The sequence below is a fragment of the Galeopterus variegatus genome, unplaced genomic scaffold (assembly GCF_000696425.1).
Source record: "Galeopterus variegatus unplaced genomic scaffold, G_variegatus-3.0.2 Scaffold1935, whole genome shotgun sequence".
NCBI classification, from domain to species: domain Eukaryota; kingdom Metazoa; phylum Chordata; class Mammalia; order Dermoptera; family Cynocephalidae; genus Galeopterus; species Galeopterus variegatus.
The window spans coordinates 84,460-103,524 of NW_007728046.1; the positions used below are offsets into that span (position 1 = coordinate 84,460).

A 19,065-nucleotide genomic window follows, 5' to 3' on the forward strand; every position below is an offset into this window, starting at 1 on the left:
CGGCCGGCGCGGGGCGGCAGGTGGAGGAGGCCGCGGACCGGGTGGCCGCCGCCGCGACCTGGCTGCTCGGGGAGCCCGTGCTGTGGCTGGGCTGCCGCGCTGACGAGCTCCTGAGCTGGGAGAGGCCGCTGCGCAGCCTGCTCGGCTTCGTCGGTGCCAACCTGCTGTTCTGGTGAGAGCTCGGGCTGGGTGAGGGCGCCCAGGAGGGCGGTGACCTTGGAACGCGCGCAGGGGGCGCTCGGGGTAGGGGGTGCGTGCTGGGCGCTGAGGGGCGGGTGGGGAAGTGTCAGCCCTGCCCCACTGTCTCGGCCACCTGTCTCGAACAGGTAGACACCACTTCGACTTTGCTCCAGACGCACTTCCCTGTAAACAGTTGTCATCCACCATGGGTTTATCCAGCCTCGGTGCGAGGTGGTCGGCTGACCCCCGTGCACCTGCCCCTAAAGGTGTCCCTAGCGTGCCCGACAACTTCGGCCCTTGCTTTCTGAAACTCACGGGTCTGGACCTGCTCCCCCAAGCGTGCCGGAGCAAATGTGCTTGAACTTTTTACTCGTTCTCGCACCCCCAGCGGGCATATCTGGATCAGCTTAGGTACGTGCTCAAGACTGAGCCGCCTTCATCAGCCACCTGAGATGGGCACCGAATGGCTTGTTTTTCCTTGCCCTAGAGGGTTGGGTCTACTGTCTTTGCTCCCTGATGAGAAAACAGGAGGCAAACAAACAGGTGGATTATGCACACAGCACCCCGCCCCCCAGATGTGCACAGAGTGGAAAACAGTCGTGTGTTTAGGAGAAATACAGAGAGAATACACGGGAATGTTCTCTTAATAGCCCTGAGCAACAGGTTTGTCTTTCCAAAAAACGCTCTTCCCTGGTAAAGACGAGGAAATGTCTGGCTCCTTCATTTGACTGCCTTGTCATCTGTTACCAGTCTGAGGGCGGAGAAAAGTCTTCTTTGTTTGCTAAGTGTCCTCATAACAAACATGACCCACACAGCGCAGAATAAGCAGGCTTCAGTAGCAGACACCTTGTACAGGATGCAGATTTCTTAACCTTAAAGTTGGGAAATAAATACCCCAAACAGATAGCCTGTCATTTTCTAGGTTAACTTGAGCAAGGTGAAGACTTTTCTGCAGATTGGTATTAGTCCTGGCTTTCTCTTAAAACAAACTGTATCTTTTCAAGGTCCCTAAATGCGAATTAACTTTACTTTTGGTCTCTCAGCTATCAGTGCTTCTAGAGTTTTATTCCAAATTTCTTTATCCTATTATGAAGTTACATGAACTCTCAAATAAGGAGGATATATTGGGTTAGGCTAGATTGGGCGACCGTCCAGTAGTCTTAGGGCTGGGTCTCACTAATTTTTTCAGTGAGTGACATGGTTTTAAAGTTCTTTTTAAGACATGTTTTTTGGAACATGTTTTAAAATTCTTTTTAAAAACAGTCCAGTAGTCTTAGAGCTTAGTTTCTCTCATTTTACCAATGAGGGACATGTCTTTAAATTTTTCCTTCTTAATTTTACATCTTATTTATTTAAAAAAATTACTAATACATCCTCACAGTTCAAAAGTTTTAAACAAAGGGGTAAATATTTTGAAAATATTTTTCCCGTGCCAGTCTCTGGCTACCCAGTTTTCTCCCAGAGGCAACCAAAGTTACTAGTTTCCTGTGTATCTTTCCAGATAGTTCACATTGCAGCAAATACATAATATTCTATGAAAACTGTGGAATACCATATAAGTTATTCCTCTTCTTACTATATTTCGGGGATCACTTCCTTATTCTTTTCAGCTGCATAGAATTCCATTGTAAGTACGTCTGAGATTATTTAACCTGTCTCCTAATAAGACACTAACATTGTTATCAGGCTTTTGCTATTTCAGTGTTATAGCTAATGTCCTTATATGTACATCATTTTGCATATACGCTAGTATTTTTGGGTTGTTATTTGTTTTTTGTTTTTTTTAAAAGATTACTGGTAAAGGGATCTTAACCCTTGGCTTGGTGTTGTCAGCACCACGCTCAGCCAGTGAGCGAACCGGCCATCCCTACATAGGATCCGAACCCATGGCCTTGGTGTTATCAGCACCGCACTCTCCCAAGTGAGCCAGGGGCCGGCCCTATGCTACTATTTTTGTAAGATGAACTCCCAGAAGAGGAATTGCTGGGTTAGAGGGGATGTGTTTTGATGGATATCACCATATTGCACTTCCTTGGGATTCTACCAATTTATACTCCCACCAGGAATGTGTGTGACTACCTGTTTCTCTATGTCCTTGCCAGGAGTATTTTCTGAAACTTTTTGATCTTGAAAATCTGATAAATGAAAAAGGGTATCCCAGTATGGTTTTAATTTACATTTCTCTGAGATTGAGCATTTTTTTCTTATCTTCAGAGCCACTATAATTATCTTTTCTCTGCATTGTATATTTATAAATAACCCTTTTCTACTTTTCCAATTGGATCATTGGCCTTTTTCTTATTAATTTATAGGAACTCTTTTTATATTAGACTTTAGCCTCATTTCTGGAATGTGATTTGCAAAAATTTTTTCTGTGATGTATTTTTTAATAATACCTACTGAAAGGTATAGTTGGTATTATTCAGGAGTGATGTTTCATCTATATTATTTATGACTCTGATGGAGAGGCAGATAATGGCCAGGCATTTTAGTTATAGCCTTCTCCTTTTCTATTTTATTTCTTTCCCTGTTTGCAGTATCTGCATTTTATGCTTATATTTTCTTTGACAGAATTATAATAGTACTGCTCTTTAAATTCTGCAACACTTGTTGCTTTTGTGTTATAATCTATTGGAATTTATGACTCACTTATTAATTTCTTTAACATTTTGAAGTTTTTCCTCCTTTATTTGTTGCTTGGAGGTTAAAATAATTTTTTTTCTTTTTTTATTGAAACATAATTGGGGGCCGGCCCGGTGGCGCACTGGATAGTGCGCCGCTTGGGAAGCGCGACGGCGCTCCCGTCCGAGGGTTCGGATCCCACATACAGACCGGCTCCCGCTCACTGGCTGAGCGAGGCATGGGAGCAACACCGAGGCTTGCGATCCCGTTGCCGGTCCCCGGTCCGGTACGGGGGCAACACTGAGGGTTGCGATCCGTTGCCGGACACGGAAAAAGACAAAAGACAAAAAAAAAAAAAAAAAGAAACATAATTGATTATACATATTTGTGGGGTATAGAATTGAATTAAAATGCCTTTCAAGGATATTGTTTTCTTTAAATAGTTTATTTCTTCTCAAATGATCTTAAATTATGTGATGCTCTGATGTATTGTGTTCCCAGAACTCTAAAGCACTGTATTTTCTGAGAAAAACAAAAAGATCAATGTCAGAAATATGAGGAACCCAACTCTTGTTTTAAGCAATAGTGATGTTGTTTTCACTTTAATTACTATTATTTCATTTTTGTGGAAATTGACTTTTTAAACATATTTTTTTGAATGATTTAGTACCTGGTACTAATAGTGGCTTTCAGGATTTTGAGTTCATCTCAAAAGCTTCAACATTTATCACTTGCTCATTAATTATCTGCAAGATTTCAGTGCTATGCACTCAAAGGACAGAAGTTGAGACTTGGCCGTATCAAATGGTATAACTCAAGGCTGCATGAAGCAAGAGTGGTGGAAGAGTCAGGAAAGGAGACTTGTATTGATACAGTTTTGGGGGAGCGGTCAGTGGCACTGTGGGTGGAAGAGATTGTGGGGTCTTCATGAAGAGATCATGCTTGAACCAGACCTTGATGGACAGGAATGATTTCGGTAGATCCAGTGTAGGGTGAATAGCATTCCAGCCCTAAAGAATAAAATGGACAGAAGAGCAGCATCTTGAAGGTGTGCTTAATATTTCAACCACAGTGCAGGTGAACAGGTGTAATGGCAGCATGGATTGGTAGAGAAAAGTAGAGGGACATAAGGGTGCCTAGGTGGTTTGGGGACACTTTTGGGTGACAGTGGTTGCCTCCAATGCTATGCTAAGTGTTTGGACTTGTTTTTTTCTATAGGCAACAGGGACAAAAATGCCTTAGAAAAGGGTCCATAAATATTTTAATAGATAAGTAAATTGTGGTGCCATCGGGTACTACATGTCAATGAAAATGAGCCACAGCTATAGGCAACAATATGGAAGAATTTCACAAATGTAATTTTGGGCAAAAGATGCACAAAAGAATATATGCAGAATGATTTAGTTTAAAAAAAAGTTTAGAATGTGCAAAACCAAACAGTATTGATTAGGGACACACACAGGAGATAAAACCACAAAGAAAATAAAAGACATCTTTGAATCATATACACACACATATGTATGCATTCTTATCTATGCTATATTTTATGAAAAATGCTAAAATACAAAAAAAGCTAAAAAAAAATGGTACTCACTCAGAGGACTTTGATAAAATTTAGACCACATATGGCGCTTGTGTCAAAAAGCAGGGTTTCCACAACTGAAACAGATTGGGCGACAGTCCAGTAGTCTTGTGGTTATCAGGGGCCTCAGATCATGTTATTTCTCTTATTTTACCAATGACTAACACGTTTTTAAAATTCTTTATTTTTATTTTAAATTTTATTTATTTTTAAAAATAACTAATATAGCCTCACAGTTCAAAAGTTTGAAAGTACAAAAGGGTAAACATTTTGAAAATCTCTTTCCCATGTCTGTCCCTGGCTACCCAGTTGCTTCCCAGAGGCAACCAATGTTACAGTTTTAAGCACAACATGAAATAGAATGTACCCACTAAAACGAAAAATACTGCTTTATTTTTGTTTTTAAAGATCAACTTTTTTGCACCATACTGTCAATAAATTGCAAACACTCTAAATATAGTCAAATGTATATATCTATGTAACTACAATGACAATCAAGGTCTAGAATATTCCATCACCCCAGAAGGTTTCTTTGGGTTCCTTTCCTGTTAGTGCCCACCCCTGGAGACTGATCTGCTTCCGTCACTATAGGTTAGATTTGTCTTTCCTAGAGTTTCATATAAATGATATCATACAGTATGATGTCTTTTGTGTCTGGCTTTGTTTAATCAACATAAAGTTTTGAGATTCATTTCTGCTTTGCATATCAGTTATTCCTTTTTATTGCTGAGTAGTATGCCACTTTGTGGATATATCACAATTTGTCCATTTGCTGGTTGATGTTCACTTGGGTAGTTTCCAGGTTTGACATTATGAATAAAGCTATTGGAAAAACTCAGACACAAATCTTGGTGTGACGTGTCTGTTTTTGGTGAGGGAAGCTCTGATCTGTGTTTTTTGTGGCCCATGTGATGGTTGCCTTGGATAGCAAGGGATGGAGCAAAATGCCCATCTTCTAAGTCTTCTTGCTGGCCATAGTACTGCAGTGTAATGATTACGACACAGCCACTCTTTGGGGGCATATTGCCCCTGCAGCCTAGCAAGGCACTCTGATGTGATTTGGTTTTGAGCCCATTGCTGGAGACCACGGCATACAGAAAAGTCTATGCATAGGCATTTTTTTTTCTCAGATCACTTGCCATCACATGATGATATTACCTTAATATATCTATCTACCCTAATAGATATTTGTATATCTATTAAAACTGCAAGAAAGTGATTTGCCTGAGGTGACTACACAGGGACATACCTGACAGGAGGCGACCTTGGACACTCTGACTTTCAAGGCATCTCAGGCTGGCATTGTGCAGTCTGGAATGCCAGTGAGACCCATTGATAGTCTTTGGAGCACTGTTTTCTTTCTGTCTTTCTTTCTTTCTTTTTTTTTTAAAAGATGACCGGTAAGGGGATCTTAACCCTTGGCTTGGTGTTGTCAACACCACGCTCTCTGAAGTGAACTAACCGGCCATCCATATATAGGGATCTGAACCCGTGGCCTTGGTGTTATCAGCACCACACTCTCCCAAGTGAGCCACAGGCCGGCCCCTGGAGCACTGTTTTCTAAAGTTGGTTTGGAAGGTTGCAGGGTCCGACCTCCCACTTGGCATCAAGTGTGCCTTGGCTGCCAGCATGGATGGACGGGTTCTTCCAGGTTGTGTTGGAGCAGTGCCCCTCAAGTGTGGTCCTGGACCGGCATCAACATCTCTCAGGTACTTGTTAGAGATGCAAATTCATGGGCCCCACCCACAGCTACTGAACTGGAATCTCTGGAGGTGGGGCCAAGACATCTGGGTTTTCTCCAGCCCTCCAAGTGATTTGATCCACGCTCAAATTTGAGATCCACTGTGTTTGAGCACTTTCTGGGGTTATGAGCTCTCTTCTCCATAAGGCAGCATTTCCATCATTGGGCAACTCCTAACTAGTAGGTCGGTTAAGGCCACCTCTTGGTTATCTCTGCAGCTGTCTAGGATGCAGGCCCCTCCCCAGGACAATCTTTTGTCTGTTTCAAGATTCATCTGTTCTCGGTTCCCCTGAGTCTTCTTTTTCCCAGCTGGGAAATCTTGGGCTCCTTCCGTGCACTGTTGTCCTCTGTGGTTTGCAGCCTCTTCTGGACATGCTTCAGATTATCTGTGTCCTCCTTGCGTGCAGCATTCCTGAGATGGTCTGACCAGTGTGTCCTCTCTCCCCTCCTCCTGGACAGTGTCCTGCTAGTCACATAGCCTAAGATAGAATTTCTTTATTCCTGTTGACAGTAACTCCCTTTGGCAGCTATTACTATTGCTGAGTTTTAGGTTCTCGTCAAACTATAACTAAGTATATATGACTATAATTTTTGTAGTTTGTCAAACTATAACTACATGTGTAACTATATATTTTTTATAGTTTGTCAAACTTTAACTACTAAGATTATTATAAAGGATGTACATATTTAACGTCTCATTTAAATTTCACAGCAACCCAGTGAGGGGCATGTTGTCCCCATTTTACAAAAGAGGAAACTGAGATCTATAGAAGTTAATTGACCAACCAAAAATGATGTTGACCTGTACTGTTTAATAGAATATTTGCAGCGATGGAAATGTTCTACATTTCACCATCTGGAACAGTAGCCCGCAGCTTCTTGTGGCCGTTGAGCATATGAAACAGCTCGTGTGACTCAGGAAATGTATTTTTACTTTTATTTAATTTAAATATAAATTTAAATAGCTGCATGTAGCTTAATGGCTACCGTATTAGGCAACACAGTCCTATATAGTAGTCATGGGGCTGGGTCATGATGTCATGCCCATTTTCCATAAATGCAGTGTTTTTCTCCTCCATTGCTCTAAAGAACAATAGGAGACAATTAGAGCTTACATTTTCTAATATTATAGAATTACATTTAATGATTCTAGCATAGAGTGAAAATAGTTCTGTTGGGAGAAGGTTGTCTCTACATTAATAGGAATCTTTTTAGTTAACCAGTCCAGTCCAAGTTCCTCGCCTTACTGCTATTCTGTCTGGGTAGTCAGCAGCCAGGGATGAGTGTCTGTTCCGTGCCCAACATGGTGCTGGGTCCAGAGGGTATACCAGAAGGCTGAGGTCTGAACTTGGCTCCCAGAGTTTACCCTCTGGTTTAGGAGACATGGCTGGCTCAATGAATTTAGTGAGACAGTACAGCACGGTTCTTAATTGCATGACATGGTCTCAGGCCCTATAGTTCAGGACAAAGTGGGGATCGGGGGATATGGAATGGTTAATGAAAGCTCTGTGTGACGTCTAGCACAGGCCTAGAAGAAAGAGTATAATTTTAAGAGCAAGTTTAAATGGTAGGACTTTTCACATAGGACAAACCCAGGAATAAATGGGGGATGAGACTGGATGTTGTCAGAATGGGGAGACTCACCCGACTCACACTGAGGCTATGTTTTGGGGAGCACAGAATTAATCTCGGATGTCTGGGCCAGCATAGGATCTGAAACGTAGATGCTGAAAAAGGTTTGCTAAACTGAGCTGCATTGGAGAACATTCCCCTTGCCTGGATAGGGTGTGGCTAGTTTAAGAAGAGTCTCACAAAAGAAAGAGGACTCAGTTCATTGAAAATAGTTATGGACATTTTTTGTATTCTGCATTCAGCAAATGTTTCTTGGGCAGTGACCTTGTGGCTTTAGGTGCAGCGGCTCTTTCGTGAGTTCTTGTGTAAGACTGTTCTTTCAGACTTGGTACCTCAGCACTAGGAAATGCTGGGTGAAGACCTAAGAAATGGGGCTGTTTTTACCAGATTAATGCTTATTCTTGAAGTTCATCAGGTTTTCCTCTGTGCTGTAACACCTACAAAGCTCAGAGACAACTTTTAACTCATCTTTAGTGATTTTGTACTATTGTATGGTTATGCTATTTGGGTAGTAACTGTACCTCACCTTCATTTTTGTATTTTTTCTTTTTTTTTTTTTACCCTGTTGTTGTGTCTGAATGTTTTTAAGCTTCCCGACTGATCCGAATGAGTACAAATAAGTGAGATATGTTATTACTAGCTGCTGGGTATGGAATGATGACTCAGACACATTCTGATCCCTGGTGAGAGAAACAGATTAGTAAGTAAATAATTCTAATACACATTGTGCTGTAAGTGCTAAATTGACACACAGGCCACGGAGAACCAGTAGTATTTCCTTAGGCAGTGAATGAGGGGTTATGGAGATTGGGGAGCAGACAGGATGGTCAGTATGTAAAAGCCAAAGAAGCTAATATATATTGAGTAGCTATCACGAGAGTATGTCAGAAAATTTGTGGAAAAATGGAATTAAAAGATAATACAAATCTTTCCATGAACTATTTGAAGTACCCTTGTATGTTCTTGGTGCTTAGTTAATTCATGAGCATGGGCACTCACTCACAGTAAATAAATTAATAATAATAATAAATAAATAGTGAGAGTAGAGGGGAGGAATGGGTAGTTTTATGTACTTGGGTGAATATCTAGAGGTGAGGTCAGAAGAGAAGATTGGGGCCAATTTGAGTACCTAATATATGCTGATGCTGTTTTAGGTGCTAGGAATATAACAGTGGAGAAAAAGATAAGATCCTTGTTCTTGATTATGTTTTGTAATGATGAATATGCTAATTTTCCTGATTTTATCATCACATATTGTACACAAGTATTGATAGTCAACTGTAACCCACGAGTATGTGTAATCAATTATGTTTCAATAATAATAATAATGATAAAAAAAGATCCCTGTTCTTATGGAGCTTATATTCCGTGGTGAAAGTGATAGAAAAAGACAAACAAATATACAGTGGACTCAGAGGAGCTACATGTTGTGAAGAAAAACTATAGCACAGACAAAGGACACAGAGTGACAGGGAGGTGCAACTTTGCTGGACTGGTTGGTGCTGGCCTTTCAGGAAGTGACCTTGAGCAGACACCTGAAGAACAAGTCAGGGAATGATCTAAGCAGATAATTCTGGGGTGGAGTGTTCCAGTAAGAGGAAACGGCACATGCAAAAGCCCTGGGGTGGGAGTGGGCTTGGGGTGTTTGTGGAACAGCAAGAGGGGTGTTTGTGGAGCTGGGTGAGCAAGGGAGAGACAGCGTTAGTGTAGTTTAGAACCTCATGCTACAACTCTGCCACATTTTGCTTGTTGACTTTCCATCAGCCCCTCAGGATGAATTAGGATAGCAAGAGCCTGGGCTGGGGACCAGTTAGGACACTGTTGTAGGAGCACGTGGTGGTGCGGAAAGGCTGAAGGTAAGCAGTGGCAGTGGGGATGGGAAGAGGCGATGGATTCAGGGGAGACTCTGGAGGAAAACTTTGGAGGGCTGAATGATTTGGTGGGGGGTAGTGGGGGAAGAGTCAGGCTACGAAGGTGAATGAGGAGTGGCTGTAACTGTCATTAACCAATGTGAGGGTCACTGAGGTTGCAGCAGGTTGGGGCTCTGGGGGAGGAGGGTGATATGCCCAACTTGGTGGGTGTTGACATCGATGTGTTCATAGCGCATCAAGTTAATTACCCGCCTAAGTTACTACAGGGTTAGATGCATGGCCTGATGCTCAGCGTGCAGGGGGAGCTGCAGTACAGCACTGGGTGTGTTGGGGATTTGTTGTTGCAGCCTTGGAGGTGTGTCATTTCCCGGGGAGCATTTGTTGGGGAATATGAGAGAAGAACGGGGGGAGAGTGTTGAGGAGACAGACATTACCAAGGTGGGTGACCGGAAAGAGCCTCTCGTGAGGGAGAGTGACAGCATCGGGGAGCCCCAGGAGGGAGTTGTTCTGAAGTCGTTAGCTCTGGACTTGCAACTGCTCCTTCTTGGCTTTAGTTGGAGCAGATTCTGTAGGGGCCTGGCAGAAACTTGGGAAATTTGGGAAAATCACACCAGAAGGGCAGGATTCTGTCTCCCTTCCTCTGTGTCACTGTCTGCTGGCTGCAGCAGTGGCTCAGTGGAGGACAGGGCTGCCTCCTCCACATTCCCGGGCTCCTCTGTGACGTGGCTCTCAAGCTAGTTGCTGACTTGGCCAATGGGAGTTAAGAAGTTCAGGAAATCCTTTCTGTGCTGGTGTCTGAATATGTGTGTCTCTCCAAAATCTCCATATGTTGAGACCTCATTCCCAGTGCAGTAGTTTTAAGAGGTGGGGCCTTTAGGAGGTGATTAGGTTGTGAGGGTGCAGCCTCATGAATGGGATTAGGACCCTTATAAAAGAGGCCTGAGGGAGCTTGTTCACCTCTTCCACCATGTGACGACACATCGAGAAGGTGCCACTCTCAGTGAAGCAGAGAGCAAGCTTTTCCCAAACACCAAATCTGTAGGCACCTTGATATTGGATTTTCCAGCCCCTAGAATTGTAAGGAATAAATTTGTGTTACTTATAAGCTACCAAGTTTATGGTGTTTTTGTTATAGTAACCCCAAAGGATTAAAAGTCACTCTCTCTACTGCCCTGGCTTTCGCACCCAATGAAGTACCCTGTTTTGAATGTCAAGCTGCATTGCAGCTGCATTTCTGTTTGTGTTCATCTGCAGAGTCCTAACCCCCCACCCATGCCATGCTTGGGCCATTCTACAGGTACACTGGAACCTGTGGTACACTGGAACCTGTGGGGCAGGGAGCAATGGAAAGGCAAGGTTGGTGACACAGAAGATGGGATAAGTGACAATGTGACTCTGGGGGGAGACTGATACCTGAGGACAAGGGGGGAGATGAGTGCTCCTGTGGCTGAAGTGGCAGATTACGTGCTTGCCCCATGGTGTCTGATTTCTATCTGAAGGGGGAAGATGACAGTCTACTGGAATTGAGGAGGGTGAGGCAGGATGAGGTGCTGGCAGAGACTGGCTATAGCATTAATGGGGAAGGGTATCAGCAAAGCACAAATGATGGGGGGAAAACCACTAGATTACACTGCTTTCTTGGCTTTATTTATGTCTGGCCATTCCTTCAGTGAATACATTTTGTATCAGGCTCCTGTCTGTTCATCTTTTTCCTCTTAGATGAAATCTTTTTCAAGGTGCATTTTTTAATGGAATAGTACTAAATTTAGCATTTGATCATACCTGTGCTGTATTAGTTTAACAGTAAATATCTTACAGGAAATTCCCGATTTGCTCAAGATAAAGTGAATCTGTGATATTCATATATCATTACAGATGTGCTTTTAGAAGCAGGCAACTCTTAAGTATTTTCAAACATTTTGCAGAATGATTCAGTACAGTGATCTTTGTTCTCTGCCGATTTCGATTTCAGTTTATTTAGAAAGATTTTGTTTCAGATGACAACAGCTAACTGAAAACATGTTGGGTGAGATTTGGCCACCTCCATGCTCCTGATAGTAATCTTAGAACTTGGGGGAGAGCTCCGTCCCCTGACAGGCAGTGGGCCCGGCCTGGACACTCTCTTCCTGGACACTGATGGCACCTTTCACTTGAAAGATAAACTCAGGTGACACAAGAGCTCCCTTAAGTTGTGGCCATGTGGGCTCACTGGATTTCTAGATAAACCAATTTGGCTATTGTATAATGAGCCAGTCCTCTTTTGACAGGTTTTGTGGAAGTTTCTGTGGCCTTGTATAATTTCACTTCCTGGTTTCTGCAGTCATCACTGATCACAGCAGTGACCGTTTATCAAGCTTCTACTTTGCTGGGCACTTGGTAGAGTGTTTTAGTCTGTTTCTGTTGCTTATGACAGAATATCTGAAACTGCATAAGTTTGGAGGCTGGGAAGTCCAAGGTTCAGGGGGTACATCTGGTGAGGGCCTTCTTTCACAGTGACCAGAGTGTCACATGGCAAGAATGGGCTGAGCAAGAGAGAGGCTAACCTGCTTACTCGCTGTCCTTATAACGCCATGAGAACCATGCCCTTGACCACCCATTAAACCATCAACCCATTACTCTATGAATGGATCAATCCATTCACCAGGGCATGGTCTTTGGAATCTAATCACCTCTTAAAGGCCCCACCTTTCAATTACCATAATTACCATAGTTTCCCACCCTCTTAACACTGTCACAATGGGAGTCAAGTTTCCAATACATGAAGTTTAGGGGGACACATTCAACCCATAGCTCAGAGTTATCTTATTTAATTCTTATACTACACAGCAAAGTATCATTGTCCCATTTGGCACAGGGGTATGTTGGGGCTTAGGTCACTTAAGTAGCTTGCCGCAAGATGACAGGATGTGGCTTCTTTATGTTTTCCCCCAATAAACTGGACTGTGGTACAAGGGGCGGTTGCAGTGCACAATTAGAGCGTAATTCTGTGTGACTTCTCTCCTGTGTCTCCTACAGGACAAAGTTAACTTACTACTCAAATTATCATGTCAGCTGTCTCCCACATAGCTTGCTATCTCTATTGCTTTAGAGAAAGAAGTTAATTCATTTTTTTCAAGTAAAATTTCTGCACCACCAGGGCTTCATCCCTCTAGCAGCCACTGCTCAGGTACCTTCGTTTTCTGTTTCAGGCGTTAATTACCAAGACAGGGTGTACATTTCTCTGAGTTGTCAAGCAGCCCAGTTTAATTGTATTTCAGTTCTCTTTTGTGTTTGTCCTTTTGACCTGGGGATAGCCCTTTGTCTATAGGTAAAATGTCCTGTGCACTCTCGTCTATTACTAGGTGGTCATAGTACTTTGAGGGGTACAGTGGTGCAGGGAAAGTGTGCAGTTGGGGTGCAGCCTGGGTGACTTGAGCATGTGGGGAAACGACATGTTGTCTTTAAAGGGCCCTCTGCTGCACTGTGGAGGACTTGGGCTGTTGGGCTGGTGTGCGTGGTGCTTTTATTGAAGAGGATGTCGGCGAGCCCATATCAACTGACCCCTCTTCCCGCTCACTTGCAAAGCCACCATGCTGTTGCCAGTGTCCCTTGCCCCTGAGCCCACTCCCTCCTGCCTCTGAGGCCCTGCCGTTTCCATCTTCTCATCAGGTCCCCAGGCACCTCCTCAGTGAGGTCGTCCAGGCCAGTCTGTCTAGGTCTTGCCTGTTAATTTCAATTTTAGATCTACTTATGTTCTTCATGGAACTTGGTACAATTTGAAGGTATGTTGTTTATTTTTTCTGTGTATTTGTTTTCCAGCTCTTAGAAACTTATTAAAACTCTTCTCAATACCACTTGGTTCAAAAAAAAAAGATTAAAACTGCAATCACAGAATATGTAGTAAATGATGTGGAGAATCCTGCACGTGAAAGTCAATCTTTTTACTACACAAACACATCTTTTATATCAATTAATTCCACTTGACTTCTAATAAAAATGCAGCAATCTCTTGCCCCACCTCACCCAATTTCCCAGTCCTTTTTCTCAGAACAACTATTGTTAATGTTATACTCTTAGCTCAATATAGACTTTTCTAAATAATATTCTTAAAATGCCATTTCTTGATTTAGCAATCTAAGACGTTAATTTCTTCCTTGCACTCCAATTCACATCAACTCTTCCCATCCCTCTTCCACTATAATTATATCACAGATTTTGGTTAAAACATTATGACTATGTAAATATTGTTCATACATGAGCTAAGTAGACTATCATGTTTACATTTCCTTTCTTGTATAACTTTATTTTGCTGTTACTCTTAGCAGTTTTTCTATTTGATCTTTTTAACTCTCCAACATATCTGGAAAACTCTTTTTAATAAAGGTGAAACATATCAGGCGGACACACCGGTTTCTCTCTTCTTTTCTTTCCCCTCGAGCCATTCCTCTCGGAGTCCTCATTCTCCTGTCCTGTTCTCGTCTGATGGTCCACTTAGGACATCGGTATCGTCATCCTGCTCCTTTTGTCCTGTGTTGGAGCCTCTGTTACTGGGCTGAAAACAGGGGTCAGGAGGAAGGCAGCATCCTGCAAAGGGAGGCCCCATTTGTCCTCCTTGAGAACATTCATGGTAGTTGAAGGTTTTCTTACATTTGTTCTGTGTCCTTTATTTCTGTTTGCTTTTCCTCTACTATGGAATTCTTCCTTGGTGCACTCCTGTGTATTGGGAGAGCACATTCTCCAGCTCTGAGAGAGTAAAAAGGAATTACATGCTTTGAGAACTCATGTGCAGAAGGTATCTTTATCCCACCCTTGCCTTGGATTGCTAGTTTGGCCTGATTTAGAATTCTGGCCTGGGAATAATTTTCCCTTAGAACGTGAAGCACTGCCTCCCTACTCACAGGCTTCCAGTGTTGCTTTTGAACACAAGGCGGAAGCTCTCCCAATGCCTAATCTCATGCAATGATCTGTTTTTTCCTCTCTGGAAGCTTCCAGGATCTTCTCTTTATCCTTGATATCATGATTTTTGTAATGATAGGTCTCCATTGGTCTTTTTTTAATTCATTGTTCCAGGTTTTATGAATTTTCTCATCTGAAAACTTATGTCCTTCAGTTCTGCAAAATTTTCTTACAGTATTTTTTTGATAATTTTTTCCTCTCTTTTCTTTTCTCTCTGGAAATCTTATCAGTCAAACATCGGACTTCTTGGATTGCTCCTAATTTTCTCAGTTTTTGTTCTTATTTTCATCTCTGTTTTCTGTTCTCCTTTTGGAGGGACTCCTTTAACTTTCAGTTATTCTATTGACTTAAAATTTATGGCCTCATTTTTAGTAGTTTAAAATTTTTTTTCCACTTTTGATTTTTCCTTTTATAATGCATCTTGTTTTGGTTCTTGGATTTTTCTCCTCCTTGAGGATATTCAGGATAATTATGCAAGATTTTCTTATGTTCGTTCCGAGTTCCTTACTTCCGTGTGTTCTGTGCTGTTAGATGTTGGAGGCTTTCCTTAAATAACTAAGTGGAGTGCTGTGTGCAGGGGTGAGGTGTAACCACTCCATGGGATTCCTTGCAGGTCATCAGATGAGGCTCCACCCCATTGAGGGAGGGTCTGCTTGCCCAGTGTCCGGGACATGTTGACATCTCCGGGATGTGGTGATGTCTCCAGTGGGGGTGGGGAGTAGAAGCCTGACCCTAGTGTTCTAGGAACTGATAGAGGGAGGTGGCGAAGGGGAGGGGGTTCCCATTCAGGATGCTAAAGTGGACAGCCCCCCGCTTTCAGTCTGGTTCCTCACCACTGATCTCTTCTGTGCTGGTACCCCCCCCCCAAAGCTGAAGTCTCTCTGCTTTAATTTCTTCAGAGAACAACCCACCATTTATATCAGGGGTGGATGAAGAGTCCTCTCTCCTGACCCTGCAGGCAGCATTTGAAGTTCTAACTGTGCATTGTACAGATTTTCACGCAATCCTCCTGTTTCCAGACCTACCCTCAGCCCCTGTCTGCTCCCGATTTCTTCTGCTCTTGAGCTTGTCTGGGGTCTGCATGCCAGGTGCGCCTGCTTTTGAACGGCATTCCTTTTGCATGCATGTAGGTCGTGGTATTCTTTACAATGCCAGTTCAGTTGTCACTCTTGAGCTTACTCTCTGTCTTCCAGAAATTTGTTGACATGTCTGTTGTGGACTCCTTTCCTGCTGTCTTTTTATCTCATGTGTGCGTACCTTCTTTATTATTTTACTTTTATTCTGGCATGGTTTGGGGAAGGAGAAGGAGAAAGATACATGAGTTCAGTCTGCCCTGCCTAATCATAGGTCTGTCCCCTACCCGCTCAAATGCTGCCTGCGGGAGGGCAGGGACCAGTCTATTGCTTCAGCTGTGTATCTCCAGCACCATGGCACACAGCAGGTGCTCAATAGTTGAATGGGTGAATCTGCAGTGACACTTCTAAGCTTTTCAATCCACTTTTTCACTGTTCCCATAATTACAGGGGGAAGTAGGAATGCAAATCCTCGGTTTGCTCCCATCTCTCTGGAGGAGGATAATTCTGCTCTTTTCCCATTTTCTTCCCCAAATACTGACTATGCAGTCATGAGAAGTCCTACCCAATCCAATTGCAGCACTTTGTAGATTTTAAATTAAAAATTGGCGTCATGGGCCGGCCCGGTGGCGCACTGCGCTAGTGCGCCGCTTGCGAAGCGCGGAGGCGCTCCCGCCGAGGGTTCGGATCCCACATACAGACCGGTTCCCGCTCACTGGCTGAGTGAGGCGCGGGGGCAACACCAAGGGTTGCGATCCCGTTGCTGGTCCCAGTCCGGTACGGGGGCGACATTGAGGGTTGCAATCCGTTGCCGGACACAGAAAAAGACAAAAAAAAAATTGGCGTCAGGGTAATTTATTGCTGAGTAATACATATCCAGATTTTGAAATTTTCACTAGGTAGGATATGCATGATAAGGTACATGTGGTTCTAACTAGTCTTATTAGCATAAGAATGGCATTTTATTACAGCATTTTATTTTGTGAAAATTTAAAAAAGCAACAAGTAGAGGGCCGGCCCGGTGGTGCACTGGATAGTGCGCCGCTTGGGAAGCGCGGCGGCGCTCCTGCCCGAGGGTTCGGATCCCACATACAGACCGGATCCCGCTCACTGGCTGAGCGAGGCGCGGGAGCAACACCGAGGGTTGCAATCCCGTTGCCGGTCCCCGGTCCGGTACGGGGGCAACACTGAGGGTTGCGATCTGTTGCCAGACACGGAAAAAAGACAAAAGACAAAAAAAAAACAAAAAAACAAAAAAAACAAGTAGAGTGTGATTTGGTGAATGGGGGGGCCCTCAGCATCAAACTCTAAAACTAAGGTATCTTCAGGCCACCTGGATCTGACATTGACCTTTAACTGGCAGTGGGTCTGGGAGGACTCAGCAGTTGTCTGCAGCTTCTAAAGGGCGGCAGGATAACTCTGGTTCCTTTTACAACATTTGATCCACCAACACCTGTGGGTCTTGGTGTTTAAAGTCTCTTGGGAGAGATGACAAGTAAAGCAGCAGCTGGAGTTTCGTTTGAACGTGGGTAACGTGGACCCAGGCTGGTAGTGTGGGAACAGAGGTCCTCTAAACACGGCAACCCCAGAGAGGCCACAAGTCTGCTGAGTTTTAAATGGTAGGTGGGGAGTGGTTTGGGCAAATAAAAGTGAGGAGGGACTTCCAGCTGAAGGAGTGCCATGAAGGGTACAGGGGGGTGGCAGTGAATGACATGACCCTGGCTCATTTAGTTAGCAAATGCTTGCCAAGGACGTGTCAGGTAGAAGTCACTGCACTAGGCACTGGGGATGCTGTGTCTTCCTCCCTCGTAGAGCTCACGATCTGGAGAAGAAACTCAGGAAAAAGAATCTTTCTAATATGTCCTCATCAGTGCCATGCCAGGGTTATGTAGGAGGGACAGCCACAGTGGCTGGCAGTCACAAGAGTCCTAGAAGAAGTGATGTTTTAGCTGAGACCTAAAGGGTCAGTAGGAGTTGGCCGGGCTGCCAGGGCTTGCAAGGGAAAGAGTTTTCCAAGCCAAGGTAGCTTCACGTGCGAAGGTCCAGAGGAAGGAGCATAGACTGCGGAAGGAAGAGCAAGGAATGGCCTGTGGTTGGGGCGGGCAGGCGGAAGGCTGGGGATGGGTAAGGCAAGGAGGGAGATTAGGCACAGCAGGCTGGCCAGCCATGAAGGCTTCACGTGGCGTGAAGGGACTTGGGGTTTGTCCTCAGGGCAGCCAGAAGCAGCCCCTCCAGAGGAGTTCCTCGCCCCTGGAGCAAGGAGATCGTGTCTGCGAGCAGAGGAGGTGAGGCCAGAGAGGAGGCAGGCCCTGCCCTGCAAGGGCTTGGTGCCAGTCCGAGGACTGGGGACTCTTTCAGGCCTGGGGCATTTTATAATGCCCTCTGGAGCAGATGTGATTGGTGCTATCATAGAAAGTGTTCAAGGGGCCTTTAGGAGGGGGTGTGGAGTCTGGAGACCGTTTTGGAGGATGGAGAGTGGGGAGTGAAGAGGAAGTCTGTAGGGATCTGTAGTGGATTGAATTATGTCCCCCCAAGCTCATTGAAGCTTGAATTGTGTCCCCCATGTTTTATGTATTAGAAACTTAGCCCCCACTGTGACTGTTAAGAGGGTGGGAAATCCTGTTATGGTAATCGAAAGGTGGAGCTTGAAGAGGTGATTAGATTGTTGGACCATACAGTAGTGAATGGATTAAAAAGGGTGGTCGGGGTCGTGGTTCTGAGAGCTTTAAAAGAAGAGGAGTCTCTCTCTGCTCTCTCTGCTTCCACCACCTTGCAATGTGAGACACCTGGGTCACTGTCACCACCACCAGATGGACTTTGGACTTCCCAGCCTCAGAAACTATAAGCAATAAGTGTGGTTTTTCTTTATAAGTCATCCAGTCTCAGGTATTTTGTTATAAGCAGCATAAGCAGACTAATACAGGATCCCTTGAGTTTTCTACAGGGACCCGCTGCTCAAGGTTGCCTGAGATCACCCCTGTGAATGAGGAGGCCACAGTGCAGCACAGGTTGCAAGTGCCCCTCTCCCTGGGAGGGGTCTGGAATGGCAGCCGCTGTCCTGGCTCAGAATGCCACCCTGAGAGAGACTCCAGGGCTCCCCGAGGGTACTCAGAGTCCAGAAGAGAAAGGGAACATGTTATGGCACACAGATTAGAGCTTATTAAGACTCATGATACAGGGCCGGCCCGGTGGCGCACTGCTACAGTGCGCCGCTTGGGAGCGCGGCGGCGCTCCCGCCGAGGGTTCGGATCCCACATACAGACCGGTTCCCGCTCACTGGCTGAGCGAGGTGCGGGCGCAGCACTGAGGGTTGCGATCCCGTTGCCGGTCCCGGTCCGGTACGGGTGCGACACTGAGGGTTGCGATCCCATTGCCGGTCCCGGTCCGGTATGGGCGCAACACTGAGGGTTGCGATCCATTGCCAGACAC

At 44.5% G+C, this 19,065-nt stretch overlaps 1 protein-coding gene across 1 annotated transcript in view; it reads left to right on the forward strand.

Moving 5' to 3' along the window:
- Positions 1-89: 89 nt before the first annotated feature.
- The window catches only part of FAM134B (family with sequence similarity 134, member B), a 131,412-nt gene continuing 112,436 nt past the window's right edge, over positions 90-19,065 (forward strand). Inside the window, exon 1 of the mRNA XM_008579645.1 lies at positions 90-172. The gene's annotated coding sequence lies outside the window, so the exon portion shown is untranslated. The remainder of the gene's footprint in view (positions 173-19,065) is intronic.